Here is a 14566-nt window from a genome sequence, read left to right as displayed (position 1 = left end):
CTCCCGGACGCATCTCGCCCGACCGGCCCGCGACCGTGTTTTTTTATTTGTTTGTTTGTCTTTGTTTTTGTTTTTTTTTTTTTGTTTGGTCGGTCGGTCGGTCACTCGCTTGGTTATTTGTTTGGACCCGATTGGCTTGTTTGGTTTTTTTCTTTTCTTTCCTTTTTCCGCCAGGGTGCTCCTGACGGCTCGGCCCAATGGCGGCTCGACTCGGCGACCGGAGCCTGCCGAAACGCCTCGCCACCCCCCAGCCCCACCGCCACCACAGCCACCACCTCCTCCTCTCGCCGAAAATCCCACGTACCGTTCCACCTCATCTGCCGGCTGGGAGAGAGGCTAGGCGCGAACCCCGCGGGGGACGCGGCCGCCTCCCGCCGGCCGACCTCTCGCCGCTGCCGTCTTCCCGCCGCTCTTTCGCCATCCCTCGCCACGCGGCCTGCCCGCAGTCCGGATATCCGGCCCGAACGGACCTTGGTGGGCGCGGCCCGCGCACGCGCCCACGCTCTTCCTGCAGAGCCGGGGAGGCGGGGGGGGGGCGGGGCGGCTTTTTCAAAATCTAAAAAAGGGGAAAGCAAAGAAGAACCCACGAGAAAAACAAACAAACAAACAAACAAACGGAAAATAATAAAACCGAGAGGGCGCGTGGGGGCACGGACAAACAATCGAACGGACCAAAGTACGAACGAACGGACGAACAAACAAACACGCAGACAAAAGGGCAAAACCGCGGTGGCGGTGGCGGGACGGCCAGCTTCAAGCAAGGCCGAACCGAGAAGCCCGGGTGCGCCCCGACCCGGCGAACAGCGGCCGACTCATACGTGCACCCTGGTCGTTCCGCGGCTGCGGCCGAGTGGCGTCTCCGTGGCGCCTCCGGTGCTCCGGCACGGTCTACCCGGCTCCGAGCGGGCCGTGGTGCTCGGCGTCGGCGGCTAGGCGTCGCTGCCCGTGCGGCTCGGCTAGGTCGGCACGGTCTACCCGGCTCCGAGCGGGCCGTGGTGCTCGGCGTCGGCGGCTAGGCGTCGCTGCCCGTGCGGCTCGGCTAGGTCGGCACGGTCTACCCGGCTCCGAGCGGGCCGTGGTGCTCGGCGGCGGCTATGGGTCGCTGCCTAAGCGGCTCGTCTAGGTCTGCACAATCTACCCGGCTCCGAGCGGGCCGTGGTGCTCGGCGGCGGCGGCTAGGGGTCGCTGCCTATGCGGCTCGACTATGTCGGCACGGTCTACCCGGCTCGGAGCGGGCCGTGGTGCTCGGCGGCGGCTGCTAGAGGTCGCTGCCTAAGCGTCTCGACTAGGTCGGCACGGTCTACCCGGCTCCGAGCGGGCCGTGGTGCTCGGCGGCGGCGGCTAAGGGTCGCTGCCTGTGCCGTTTGCGTGTAGCTGCCAGGTCTACCCGCTTTCGGCTAGGCTTTGCCGCCCTGTGAGATGGGGGGCGCTAAAGCTCCGGAGCTTGCTAGGGGGTCGCTGTTGTTTCTTACCTACCGTTACGTCGACGTAGAGCGCCGCTTACCCTCGGCGCCGCTGCGGCTCGACTAGGTCAACACGGTCTACCCGGCTCCGAGCGGGCCATGGAGTTTTTCGGTTGCGGCTTTCTGGTGCGCCGCTTGGTTCTGTGAGTCAGATGTATGAGGCAGGAGCTGCTGTGGGGCACATGTGGGTCAGATCTATGGGGCAGGAGCTGCTGTCGAGATGATGTGGGTAAGATCTTTGGGTAGGAGCTGCTGTGGGGCAGATCTGGGTAAGATGTATGGGGCAGGAGCTGCTGTGGGTCAGATGTGGGTCAGATCTATGGGGCAGGAGCTGCTGTGGCTGATGTGGGCCAGTTCTATGGGGCAGGAGATGCTGTGAGTCAGATGTATGAGGCAGGAGCTGCTGTGGGGCAGATGGGGGTCAGATCTATGGGGCAGGAGATGCTGTGGAGCAGATGTGGGTCAGATCTATAGGTCAGGAGCTGCTGTGGCTGATGTGGGCCAGTTCTATGGGGCAGGAGATGCTGTGAGTCAGATGTATGAGGCAGGAGCTGCTGTGGGGCAGATGGGGGTCAGATCTATGGGGCAGGAGATGCTGTTGGGCAGATGTGGGACATAACTAAAGGGGCAAAATCTGCTGTGGGGCAGATGTGGGTCAGATCTATGGGCAGGAGCTGCTGTGCTGCACATGTTGGAAGGGTCCATGGGGCAGGAGCTGCTGTGGGGCAGATGTGGTCGGATTTATGGGGCAGGAGCTTCTGTGGGGCAGATGTGGTCGGATTTATGGGGCAGGAGCTTCTGTGGGGCACTTGTGGGTCAGATATATGGGGCAGTAGCTGCTGTGGGTCAGATCTATTGGGCAGCAGCTGTTTTGCATATGATGTGTGTCAGATCTTTCGGGCAGGAGCTGCTGTGGGTCTGATGGGGGTCAGATCTATGGGGCAGGAGCTGCTGTGGTGCAGATGTGGGTAAGATCTATGGGGCAGGAGCTTCTGTGGGGTTGATGTGGGTCAGATCTATGGGGCAGGAGCTGCTGTGGTGCAGATGTGGGTCAGAAGCTTCTGTGGGGTTGATGTGGGTCAGATCTATGGGGCAAGAGCTGCTGTGGGGCACATGTGGGTCAGATGTATTGGGCCGGAGGTGCTGTGGGGCTGATGTAGGAAAGATCTATGGGGCAGGAGATGCTTTGGGGCAGATGTGGGTCAGGTCTATTGGGCTGGAGCTGCTGTGGGGCACTTGTGGGTCAGATCTATGAGGCAGGGGCTGCTGTGGGGCACATGTGGGTCAGATCTATGGGGCAGGAGATGCTGTGGGGCAGATGTGGGTCAGATCTATGGAACAAAGGCTACTGTGGGGCAGATGTGGGTCCGATCTATGTGGCAGGAGCTGCTGTGGGGCAGATGTGGGTCAGATCTATGGGGCAGGAGATGCTGTGGGGCAGATGTGGGTCAGATCTATGGGGCAGGAGATGCTGTTGGGCAGATGTGGGACATAACTAAATGGGCAAAATCTGCTGTGGGGCTGATGTGGGTAAGATCTATGTGACAGGAGCTGCTGTGGTTCAGATCTATGGGGCAGGAGCAGATCTGGGGCACATGTGGGTCAGATCTATGTGTTAGGAGCTGCTGTGGGGCACATGTGGGTCAGATCTATGGGGCAGGAGATGCTGTGGGGCAGATGTGGGTCAGATCTATGGGGCAAAGGCTACTGTGGGGCAGATGGGGGTCAGATCTATGGGGCAGGAGATGCTGTGGCTGATGTGGGCCAGTTCTATGGGGCAGGAGATGCTGTGAGTCAGATGTATGCGGCAGGAGCTGCTGTGGGGCAGATGGGGGTCAGATCTATGGGGCAGGAGATGCTGTGGAGCAGATGTGGGTCAGATCTATGGGGCAGGAGCTGCTGTGGGGCAGATGTGGGTTAGATCTATGAGACAGGAGCTGCTGTGGTTCAGGTCTATGGGGCAGGAGCAGCTCTGGGGCACATGTGGGTCAGATCTATGTGTTAGGAGCTGCTGTGGGGCACATGTGGGTCAGATCTATGGGGCAGGAGATGCTGTGGGGCAGATGTGGGTCAGATCTATGGGGCAAAGGCTGCTGTGTAGCAGATGAGGGTCAGATCTATGGGGCAGGAGCTGCTGTGGCTGTTGTGGGCCAGTTCTATGGGGCAGGAGATGCTGTGAGTCAGATGTATGAGGCAGGAGCTGCTGTGGGGCAGATGGGGGTCAGATCTATGGGGCAGGAGATGCTGTGGAGCAGATGTGGGTCCGATCTATGTGGCAGGAGCTGCTGTGGGGCAGATGTGGGTCAGATCTATGGGGCAGGAGATGCTGTGGGGCAGATGTGGGTCAGATCTATGGGGCAAAGGCTACTGTGGGGCAGATGGGGGTCAGATCTATGGGGCAGGAGATGCTGTAGAGCAGATGTGGGTCCGATCTATGTGGCAGGAGCTGCTGTGGGGCAGATGTGGGTCAGATCTATGGGGCAGGAGATGCTGTGGGGCAGATGTGGGTCAGATCTATGGGGCAAAGGCTACTGTGGGGCAGATGGGGGTCAGATCTATGGGGCAGGAGATGCTGTAGAGCAGATGTGGGTCAGATCTATGTGGCAGGAGCTGCTGTGGGGCAGATGTGGGTTAGATCTATGGGCAGGAGCTGCTGTGCTGCACATGTTGGTAGGGTCTATGGGGCAGGAGCTGCTGTGGGGCAGATGTGGGTCAGATCTATGGGGCAGGAGCTGCTGTGGGGCTGATGTTGGTCAGATCTTTGGGGCAGCAGCTGCTGTGGAGCAGATCTGGGTAAGATCTATGTCGCAGGAGCTGCTGTGGGGCAGACGTGGCACATATCTATGGGGCAAAATCTGCTGTGGGGCTGATGTGGGTCAGATCTATAGGTTAGGAGCTGCTGTGGCTGATGTGGGCCAGTTCTATGGGGCAGGAGATGCTGTGAGTCAGATGTATGAGGCAGGAGCTGCTGTGGGGCAGATGTGGGTCAGATCTATGTGGCAGGAGCTGCTGTGGGGCAGATGTGGGTCAGATCTATGGGGCAGGAGATGCTGTGGGGCAGATGTGGGTCAGATCTATGGGGCAGGAGCTGCTGTGGGGCAGATGTGGGTTAGTTCAATGAGACAGGAGCTGCTGTGGTTCAGATCTATGGGGCAGGAGCTGCTGTGGCTGATGTGGGCCAGTTCTATGGGGCAGGAGATGCTGTGAGTCAGATGTATGAGGCAGGAGCTGCTGTGGGGCAGATGTGGGTCAGATCTATGTGGCAGGAGATGCTGTTGGGCAGATGTGGGACATAACTAAAGGGGCAAAATCTGCTGTGGGGCTGATGTGGGTAAGATCTATGTGACAGGAGCTGCTGTGGTTCAGATCTATGGGGCAGGAGCAGCTCTGGGGCACATGTGGGTCAGATCTATGTGTTAGGAGCTGCTGTGGGGCACATGTGGGTCAGATCTATGGGGCAGGAGATGCTGTGGGGCAGATGTGGGTCAGATCTATGGGGCAAAGGCTGCTGTGTGGCAGATGTGGGTCAGATCTATGGGGCAGGAGCTGCTGTGGCTGATGTGGGCCAGTTCTATGGGGCAGGAGATGCTGTGAGTCAGATGTATGAGGCAGGAGCTGCTGTGGGGCAGATGTGGGTCAGATCTATGGGGCAGGAGATGCTGTGGGGCAGATGTGGGTCAGATCTATGGGGCAAAGGCTACTGTGGGGCAGATGGGGGTCAGATCTATGGGGCAGGAGTTGCTGTAGAGCAGATGTGGGTCCGATCTATGTGGCAGGAGCTGCTGTGGGGCAGATGTGGGTCAGATCTATGGGGCAGGAGATGCTGTGAGGCAGATGTGGGTCAGATCTATGGGGCAAAGGCTACTGTGGGGCAGATGGGGGTCAGATCTATGGGGCAGGAGATGCTGTAGAGCAGATGTGGGTCAGATCTATGTGGCAGGAGCTGCTGTGGGGCAGATGTGGGTTAGATCTATGGGCAGGAGCTGCTGTGCTGCACATGTTGGTAGGGTCTATGGGGCAGGAGCTGCTGTGGGGCAGATGTGGGTCATATCTATGGGGCAGGAGCTGCTGTGGGGCTGATGTTGGTCAGATCTTTGGGGCAGCAGCTGCTGTGGAGCAGATCTGGGTAAGATCTATGTCGCAGGAGCTGCTGTGGGGCAGACGTGGCACATATCTATGGGGCAAAATCTGCTGTGGGGCTGATGTGGGTCAGATCTATAGGTCAGGAGCTGCTGTGGCTGATGTGGGCCAGTTCTATGGGGCAGGAGATGCTGTGAGTCAGATGTATGAGGCAGGAGCTGCTGTGGGGCAGATGTGGGTCAGATCTATGTGGCAGGAGCTGCTGTGGGGCAGATGTGGGTCAGATCTATGGGGCAGGAGATGCTGTGGGGCAGATGTGGGTCAGATCTATGGGGCAGGAGCTGCTGTGGGGCAGATGTGGGTTAGTTCAATGAGACAGGAGCTGCTGTGGTTCAGATCTATGGGGCAGAAGCTGCTGTGGGGCACATGTGGGTCAGATCTATGGGGCAGCGGCTGCTGTCGAGATGATGTGGGTCAGATCTTTGGGTAGGAGCTGCTGTGGGGCAGATCTGGGTAAGATGTATGGGGCAGGAGCTGCTGTGGGTCAGATGTGGGTCAGATCTATGGGGCAGGAGCTGCTGTGGCTGATGTGGGCCAGTTCTATGGGGCAGGAGATGCTGTGAGTCAGATGTATGAGGCAGGAGCTGCTGTGGGGCAGATGTGGGTCAGATCTATGTGGCAGGAGATGCTGTTGGGCAGATGTGGGACATAATAAAGGGGCAAAATCTGCTGTGGGGCTGATGTGGGTAAGATCTATGTGACAGGAGCTGCTGTGGTTCAGATCTATGGGGCAGGAGCAGCTCTGGGGCACATGTGGGTAAGATCTATGTGTTAGGAGCTGCTGTGGGGCACATGTGGGTCAGATCTATGGGGCAGGAGATGCTGTGGGGCAGATGTGGGTCAGATCTATGGGGCAAAGGCTGCTGTGTGGCAGATGTGGGTCAGATCTATGGGGCAGGAGCTGCTGTGGCTGATGTGGGCCAGTTCTATGGAGCAGGAGATGCTGTGAGTCAGATGTATGAGGCAGGAGCTGCTGTGGGGCAGATGGGGGTCAGATATATGGGGCAGGAGATGCTGTGAGTCAGATGTATGAGGCAGGAGCTGCTGTGGGGCAGATGGGGGTCAGATCTATGGGGCAGGAGATGCTGTGGAGCAGATGTGGGTCAGATCTATAGGTCAGGAGCTGCTGTGGCTGATGTGGGCCAGTTCTATGGGGCAGGAGATGCTGTGAGTCAGATGTATGAGCTAGGAGCTGCTGTGGGGCAGATGGGGGTCAGATCTATGGGGCAGGAGATGCAGTTGGGCAGATGTGGGACATAACTAAAGGGGCAAAATCTGCTGTGGGGCTGATGTGGGTAAGATCTATGTGACAGGAGCTGCTGTGGTTCAGATCTATGGGGCAGGAGCAGCTCTGGGGAACATGTGGGTCAGATCTATGTGTTAGGAGCTGCTGTGGGGCACATGTGGGTCAGATCTATGGGGCAGGAGATGCTGTGAGGCAGATGTGGGTCAGATCTATGGGGCAAAGGCTGCTGTGTGGCAGATGTGGGTCAGATCTATGGGGCAGGAGCTGCTGTGGCTGATGTGGGCCAGTTCTATGGGGCTGGAGATGCTGTGAGTCAGATGTATGAGGCAGGAGCTGCTGTGGGGCAGATGGGGGTCAGATCTATGGGGCAGGAGATGCTGTGGAGCAGATGTGGGTCAGATCTATGGGTCAGGAGCTGCTGTGGGGCAGATGTGGGTTAGATCTATGAGACAGGAGCTGCTGTGGTTCAGATCTATGGGGCAGGAGCAGCTCTGGGGCACATGTTGTTCAGATCTATGTGTTAGGAGCTGCTGTGGGGCAGATGTGGGTCAGATCTATGGGGCAGGAGATGCTGTGGAGCAGATGTGGGTCCGATCTATGTGGCAGGAGCTGCTGTGGGGCAGATGTGGGTCAGATCTATGGGGCAGGAGATGCTGTATGGCAGATGTGGGTCAGATCTATGGGGCAGGAGATGCTGTTGGGCAGATGTGGGACATAACTAAAGGGGCAAAATCTGCTGTGGGGCTGATGTGGGTAAGATCTATGTGACAGGAGCTGCTGTGGTTCAGATCTATGGGGCAGGAGCAGCTCTGGGGCACATGTGGGTCAGATCTATGTGTTAGGAGCTGCTGTGGGGCACATGTGGGTCAGATCTATGGGGCAGGAGCTGCTGTGGGGCAGATGTGGGTCAGATCTATGGGGCAAAGGCTACTGCGGGGCAGATGGGGGTCAGATATATGGGGCAGGAGATGCTGTAGAGCAGATGTGGGTCCGATCTATGTGGCAGGAGCTGCTGTGGGGCAGATGTGGCTCAGATCTATGGGGCAGGAGATGCTGTGGGGCAGATGTGGGTCAGATCTATGGGGCAGGAGATGCTGTGGGGCTGATGTGTGTCAGATCTATATGGCAGGAGCTGCTGTGGGGCAGATGTGGCTCAGATCTATGGGGCAGGAGATGCTGTGGGGCTGATGTGTGTCAGATCTATATGGCAGGAGCTGCTGTGGGGCAGATGTGGGTCAGATCTATGGGGCAGGAGCTGCTGTGGGGCAGATGTGGGTTAGTTCAATGAGACAGGAGCTGCTGTGGTTCAGATCTATGGGGCAGGAGCAGCTCTGGGGCACATGTGGGTCAGATCTATGTGTTAGGAGCTGCTGTGGGACACATGAGGGTCAGATCTATGGGGCAGCGGCTGCTGTCGAGATGATGTGGGTCAGATCTTTGGGTAGGAGCTGCTGTGGGGCAGATCTGGGTAAGATGTATGGGGCAGGAGCTGCTGTGGGGCACATGTGGGTCAGATCTATGTGTTAGGAGCTGCTGTGGGGCACATGTGGGTCAGATCTATGGGGCAGGAGATGCTGTGGGGCAGATGTGGGTCAGATCTATGGGGCAAAGGCTGCTGTGTGGCAGATGTGGGTCAGATCTATGGGGCAGGAGCTGCTGTGGCTGATGTGGGCCAGTTCTATGGGGCAGGAGATGCTGTGAGTCAGATGTATGAGGCTGGAGCTGCTGTGGGGCAGATGGGGGTCAGATCTATGGGGCAGGAGATGCTGTGGAGCAGATGTGGGTCCGATCTATGTGGCAGGAGCTGCTGTGGGGCAGATGTGGGTCAGATCTATGGGGCAGGAGATGCTGTGGGGCAGATGTGGGTCAGATCTATGGGGCAGGAGATGCTGTTGGGCAGATGTGGGACATAACTAAAGGGGCAAAATCTGCTGTGGGGCTGATGTGGGTAAGATCTATGTGACAGGAGCTGCTGTGGTTCAGATCTATGGGGCAGGAGCAGCTCTGGGGCACATGTGGGTCAGATCTATGTGTTAGGAGCTGCTGTGGGGCACATGTGGGTCAGATCTATGGGGCAGGAGATGCTGTGAGTCAGATGTATGAGGCAGGAGCTGCTGTGGGGCAGATGGGGGTCAGATATATGGGGCAGGAGCTGTTGTAGAGCAGATGTGGGTCAGATCTATGTGGCAGGAGCTGCTGTGGGGCAGATGTGGGTCAGATCTATGGGGCAGGAGATGCTGTGGGGCAGATGTGGGTCAGATCTATGGGGCAGGAGATGCTGTTGGGCAGATGTGGGACATAACTAAAGGGGCAAAATCTGCTGTGGGGCTGATGTGGGTAAGATCTATGTGACAGGAGCTGCTGTGGTTCAGACCTATAGGGCAGGAGCAGCTCTGGGGCACATGTGGGTCAGATCTATGTGTTAGGAGCTGCTGTGGGGCACATGTGGGTCAGATCTATGGGGCAGGAGATGCTGTGGGGCAGATGTGGGTCAGATCTATGGGGCAAAGGGTACTGTGGGGCAGATGGGGGTCAGATCTATGGGGCAGGAGCTGCTGTGGCTGATGTGGGCCAGTTCTATGGGGCAGGAGATGCTGTGAGTCAGATGTATGAGGCAGGAGCTGCTGTGGGGCAGATGGGGGTCAGATCTATGGGGCAGGAGATGCTGTGGAGCAGATGTGGGTCCGATCTATGTGGCAGGAGCTGCTGTGGGGCAGATGTGGGTCAGATCTATGGGGCAGGAGATGCTGTGGGGCAGATGTGGGTCAGATCTATGGGGCAAAGGCTACTGTGGGGCAGATGGGGGTCAGATATATGGGGCAGGAGAAGCTGTAGAGCAGATGTGGGTCCGATCTATGTGGCAGGAGCTGCTGTGGGGCAGATGTGGGTCAGATCTATGGGGCAGGAGATGCTGTGGGGCTGATGTGTGTCAGATCTATTTGGCAGGAGCTGCTGTGGGGCAGATGTGGGTCAGATCTATGGGGCAGGAGCTGCTGTGGGGCACATGTGGGTCAGATCTATGTGTTAGGAGCTGCTGTGGGGCACATGTGGGTCAGATCTATGGGGCAGGAGCTGCTGTGGCTGATGTGGGCCAGTTCTATGGGGCAGGAGATGCTGTGAGTCAGATGTATGAGGCAGGAGCTGCTGTGGGGCAGATGGGGGTCAGATCTATGGGGCAGGAGATGCTGTGGAGCAGATGTGGGTCCGATCAATGTGGCAGGAGCTGCTGTGGGGCAGATGTGGGTCAGATCTATGGGGCAGGAGATGCTGTTGGGCAGATGTGGGACATAACTAAAGGGGCAAAATCTGCTGTGGGGCTGATGTGGGTAAGATCTATGTGACAGGAGCTGCTGTGGTTCAGATCTATGGGGCAGGAGCAGCTCTGGGGCACATGTGGGTCAGATCTATGTGTTAGGAGCTGCTGTGGGGCACAGATGGGTCAGATCTATGGGGCAGGAGATGCTGTGGGGCAGATGTGGGTCAGATCTATGGGGCAAAGGCTGCTGTGTGGCAGATGTGGGTCAGATCTATGGGGCAGGAGCTGCTGTGGCTGATGTGGGCCAGTTCTATGGGGCAGGAGATGCTGTGAGTCAGATGTATGAGGCAGGAGCTGCTGTGGGGCAGATGGGGGTCAGATATATGGGGCAGGAGCTGTTGTAGAGCAGATGTGGGTCAGATCTATGTGGCAGGAGCTGCTGTGGGGCAGATGTGGGTCAGATCTATGGGGCAGGAGATGCTGTGGGGCAGATGTGGGTCAGATCTATGGGGCAGGAGATGCTGTTGGGCAGATGTGGGACATAACTAAAGGGGCAAAATCTGCTGTGGGGCTGATGTGGGTAAGATCTATGTGACAGGAGCTGCTGTGGTTCAGACCTATAGGGCAGGAGCAGCTCTGGGGCACATGTGGGTCAGATCTATGTGTTAGGAGCTGCTGTGGGGCACATGTGGGTCAGATCTATGGGGCAGGAGATGCTGTGGGGCAGATGTGGGTCAGATCTATGGGGCAAAGGGTACTGTGGGGCAGATGGGGGTCAGATCTATGGGGCAGGAGCTGCTGTGGCTGATGTGGGCCAGTTCTATGGGGCAGGAGATGCTGTGAGTCAGATGTATGAGGCAGGAGCTGCTGTGGGGCAGATGGGGGTCAGATCTATGGGGCAGGAGATGCTGTGGAGCAGATGTGGGTCCGATCTATGTGGCAGGAGCTGCTGTGGGGCAGATGTGGGTCAGATCTATGGGGCAGGAGATGCTGTGGGGCAGATGTGGGTCAGATCTATGGGGCAAAGGCTACTGTGGGGCAGATGGGGGTCAGATATATGGGGCAGGAGAAGCTGTAGAGCAGATGTGGGTCCGATCTATGTGGCAGGAGCTGCTGTGGGGCAGATGTGGGTCAGATCTATGGGGCAGGAGATGCTGTGGGGCTGATGTGTGTCAGATCTATTTGGCAGGAGCTGCTGTGGGGCAGATGTGGGTCAGATCTATGGGGCAGGAGCTGCTGTGGGGCAGATGTGGGTTAGTTCAATGAGACAGGAGCTGCTGTGGTTCAGATCTATGGGGCAGGAGCAGCTCTGGGGCACATGTGGGTCAGATCTATGTGTTAGGAGCTGCTGTGGGGCACATGAGGAACAGATCTATGGGGCAGCGGCTGCTGTCGAGATGATGTGGGTCAGATCTTTGGGTAGGAGCTGCTGTGGGGCAGATCTGGGTAAGATGAATGGGGCAGGAGCTGCTGTGGGGCACATGTGGGTCAGATCTATGTGTTAGGAGCTGCTGTGGGGCACATGTGGGTCAGATCTATGGGGCAGGAGATGCTGTGGGGCAGATGTGGGTCAGATCTATGGGGCAAAGGCTGCTGTGTGGCAGATGTGGGTCAGATCTATGGGGCAGGAGCTGCTGTGGCTGATGTGGGCCAGTTCTATGGGGCAGGAGATGCTGTGAGTCAGATGTATGAGGCAGGAGCTGCTGTGGGGCAGATGGGGGTCAGATCTATGGGGCAGGAGATGCTGTGGAGCAGATGTGGGTCAGATCTATGGGGCAGGAGCTGCTGTGGGGCAGATGTGGGTCAGATCTATGGGGCAGGAGATGCTGTGGGGCAGATGTGGGTCAGATCTATGGGGCAGGAGATGCTGTTGGGCAGATGTGGGACATAACTAAAGGGGCAAAATCTGCTGTGGGGCTGATGTGGGTAAGATCTATGTGACAGGAGCTGCTGTGGTTCAGATCTATGGGGCAGGAGCAGCTCTGGGGCACATGTGGGTCAGATCTATGTGTTAGGAGCTGCTGTGGGGCACATGTGGGTCAGATCTATGGGGCAGGAGATGCTGTGAGTCAGATGTATGAGGCAGGAGCTGCTGTGGGGCAGATGGGGGTCAGATATATGGGGCAGGAGCTGTTGTAGAGCAGATGTGGGTCAGATCTATGTGGCAGGAGCTGCTGTGGGGCAGATGTGGGTCAGATCTATGGGGCAGGAGATGCTGTGGGGCAGATGTGGGTCAGATCTATGGGGCAGGAGATGCTGTTGGGCAGATGTGGGACATAACTAAAGGGGCAAAATCTGCTGTGGGGCTGATGTGGGTAAGATCTATGTGACAGGAGCTGCTGTGGTTCAGACCTATAGGGCAGGAGCAGCTCTGGGGCACATGTGGGTCAGATCTATGTGTTAGGAGCTGCTGTGGGGCACATGTGGGTCAGATCTATGGGGCAGGAGATGCTGTGGGGCAGATGTGGGTCAGATCTATGGGGCAAAGGGTACTGTGGGGCAGATGGGGGTCAGATCTATGGGGCAGGAGCTGCTGTGGCTGATGTGGGCCAGTTCTATGGGGCAGGAGATGCTGTGAGTCAGATGTATGAGGCAGGAGCTGCTGTGGGGCAGATGGGGGTCAGATCTATGGGGCAGGAGATGCTGTGGAGCAGATGTGGGTCCGATCTATGTGGCAGGAGCTGCTGTGGGGCAGATGTGGGTCAGATCTATGGGGCAGGAGATGCTGTGGGGCAGATGTGGGTCAGATCTATGGGGCAAAGGCTACTGTGGGGCAGATGGGGGTCAGATATATGGGGCAGGAGAAGCTGTAGAGCAGATGTGGGTCCGATCTATGTGGCAGGAGCTGCTGTGGGGCAGATGTGGGTCAGATCTATGGGGCAGGAGATGCTGTGGGGCTGATGTGTGTCAGATCTATTTGGCAGGAGCTGCTGTGGGGCAGATGTGGGTCAGATCTATGGGGCAGGAGCTGCTGTGGGGCACATGTGGGTCAGATCTATGGGGCAGGAGATGCTGTGGGGCAGATGTGTGTCAGATCTATGGGGCAAAGGCTACTGTGGGGAAGATGGGGGTCAGATCTATGGGGCAGGAGATGCTGTAGAGCAGATGTGGGTCAGATCTATGTGGCAGGAGCTGCTGTGGGGCAGATGTGGGTCAGATCTATTGGGCAAAGGCTACTGTGGGGCAGATTGGGGTCAGATCTATGGGGCAGGAGCTGTTGTAGAGCAGATGTGGGTCAGATCTATGTGGCAGGAGCTGCTGTGGGGCAGATGTGGGTCAGATCTATGGGGCAGGAGCTGCTGTGGGGCAGATGTGGGTCAGATCTATGGGGCAGGAGATGCTGTGGGGCAGATGTGGGTCAGATCTATGGGGCAGGAGATGCTGTTGGGCAGATGTGGGACATAACTAAAGGGGCAAAATCTGCTGTGGGGCTGATGTGGGTAAGATCTATGTGACAGGAGCTGCTGTGGTTCAGATCTATGGGGCAGGAGCAGCTCTGGGGCACATGTGGGTCAGATCTATGTGTTAGGAGCTGCTGTGGGGCACATGTGGGTCAGATCTATGGGGCAGGAGATGCTGTGGGGCAGATGTGGGTCAGATCTATGGGCAGGAGCTGCTGTGGCTGATGTGGGCCAGTTCTATGGGGCAGGAGATGCTGTGAGTCAGATGTATGAGGCAGGAGCTGCTGTGGGGCAGATTGGGGTCAGATCTATGGGGCAGGAGATGCTGTGGAGCAGATGTGTGTCCGATCTATGTGGCAGGAGCTGCTGTGGGGCAGATGTGGGTCAGATCTATGGGGCAGGAGATCCTTTGGGGCAGATGTGGGACATAACTAAATGGGCAAAATCTGCTGTGGGGCTGATGTGGGTAAGATCTATGTGACAGGAGCTGCTGTGGTTCAGATCTATGGGGCAGGAGCAGCTCTGGGGCACATGTGGGTCAGATCTATGTGTTAGGAGCTGCTGTGGGGCACATGTGGGTCAGATCTATGGGGCAGGAGATGCTGTGGGGCAGATGTGGGTCAGATCTATGGGGCAAAGGCTGCTGTGTGGCAGATGTGGGTCAGATCTATGGGGCAGGAGCTGCTGTGGCTGATGTGGGCCAGTTCTATGGGGCAGGAGATGCTGTGAGTCAGATGTATGAGGCAGGAGCTGCTGTGGGGCAGATGTGGGTCCGATCTATGTGGCAGGAGATGCTGTGGGGCAGATGTGGGTCAGATCTATGGGGCAGGAGATGCTGTTGGGCAGATGTGGGACATAACTAAAGGGGCAAAATCTGCTGTGGGGCTGATGTGGGTAAGATCTATGTGACAGGAGCTGCTGTGGTTCAGATCTATGGGGCAGGAGCAGCTCTGGGGCACATGTGGGTCAGATCTATGGGGCAGGAGATGCTGTGGGGCAGATGTGGGTCAGATCTATGGGGCAAAGGCTACTGTGGGGAAGATGGGGGTCAGATCTATGG

Source organism: Coturnix japonica, chromosome 32 (genome assembly GCF_054131305.1).
Source record: "Coturnix japonica strain WE chromosome 32, WE-NBRP24, whole genome shotgun sequence".
NCBI lineage: Eukaryota > Metazoa > Chordata > Aves > Galliformes > Phasianidae > Coturnix > Coturnix japonica.
Note: the sequence above shows the minus strand (reverse complement) of the source record.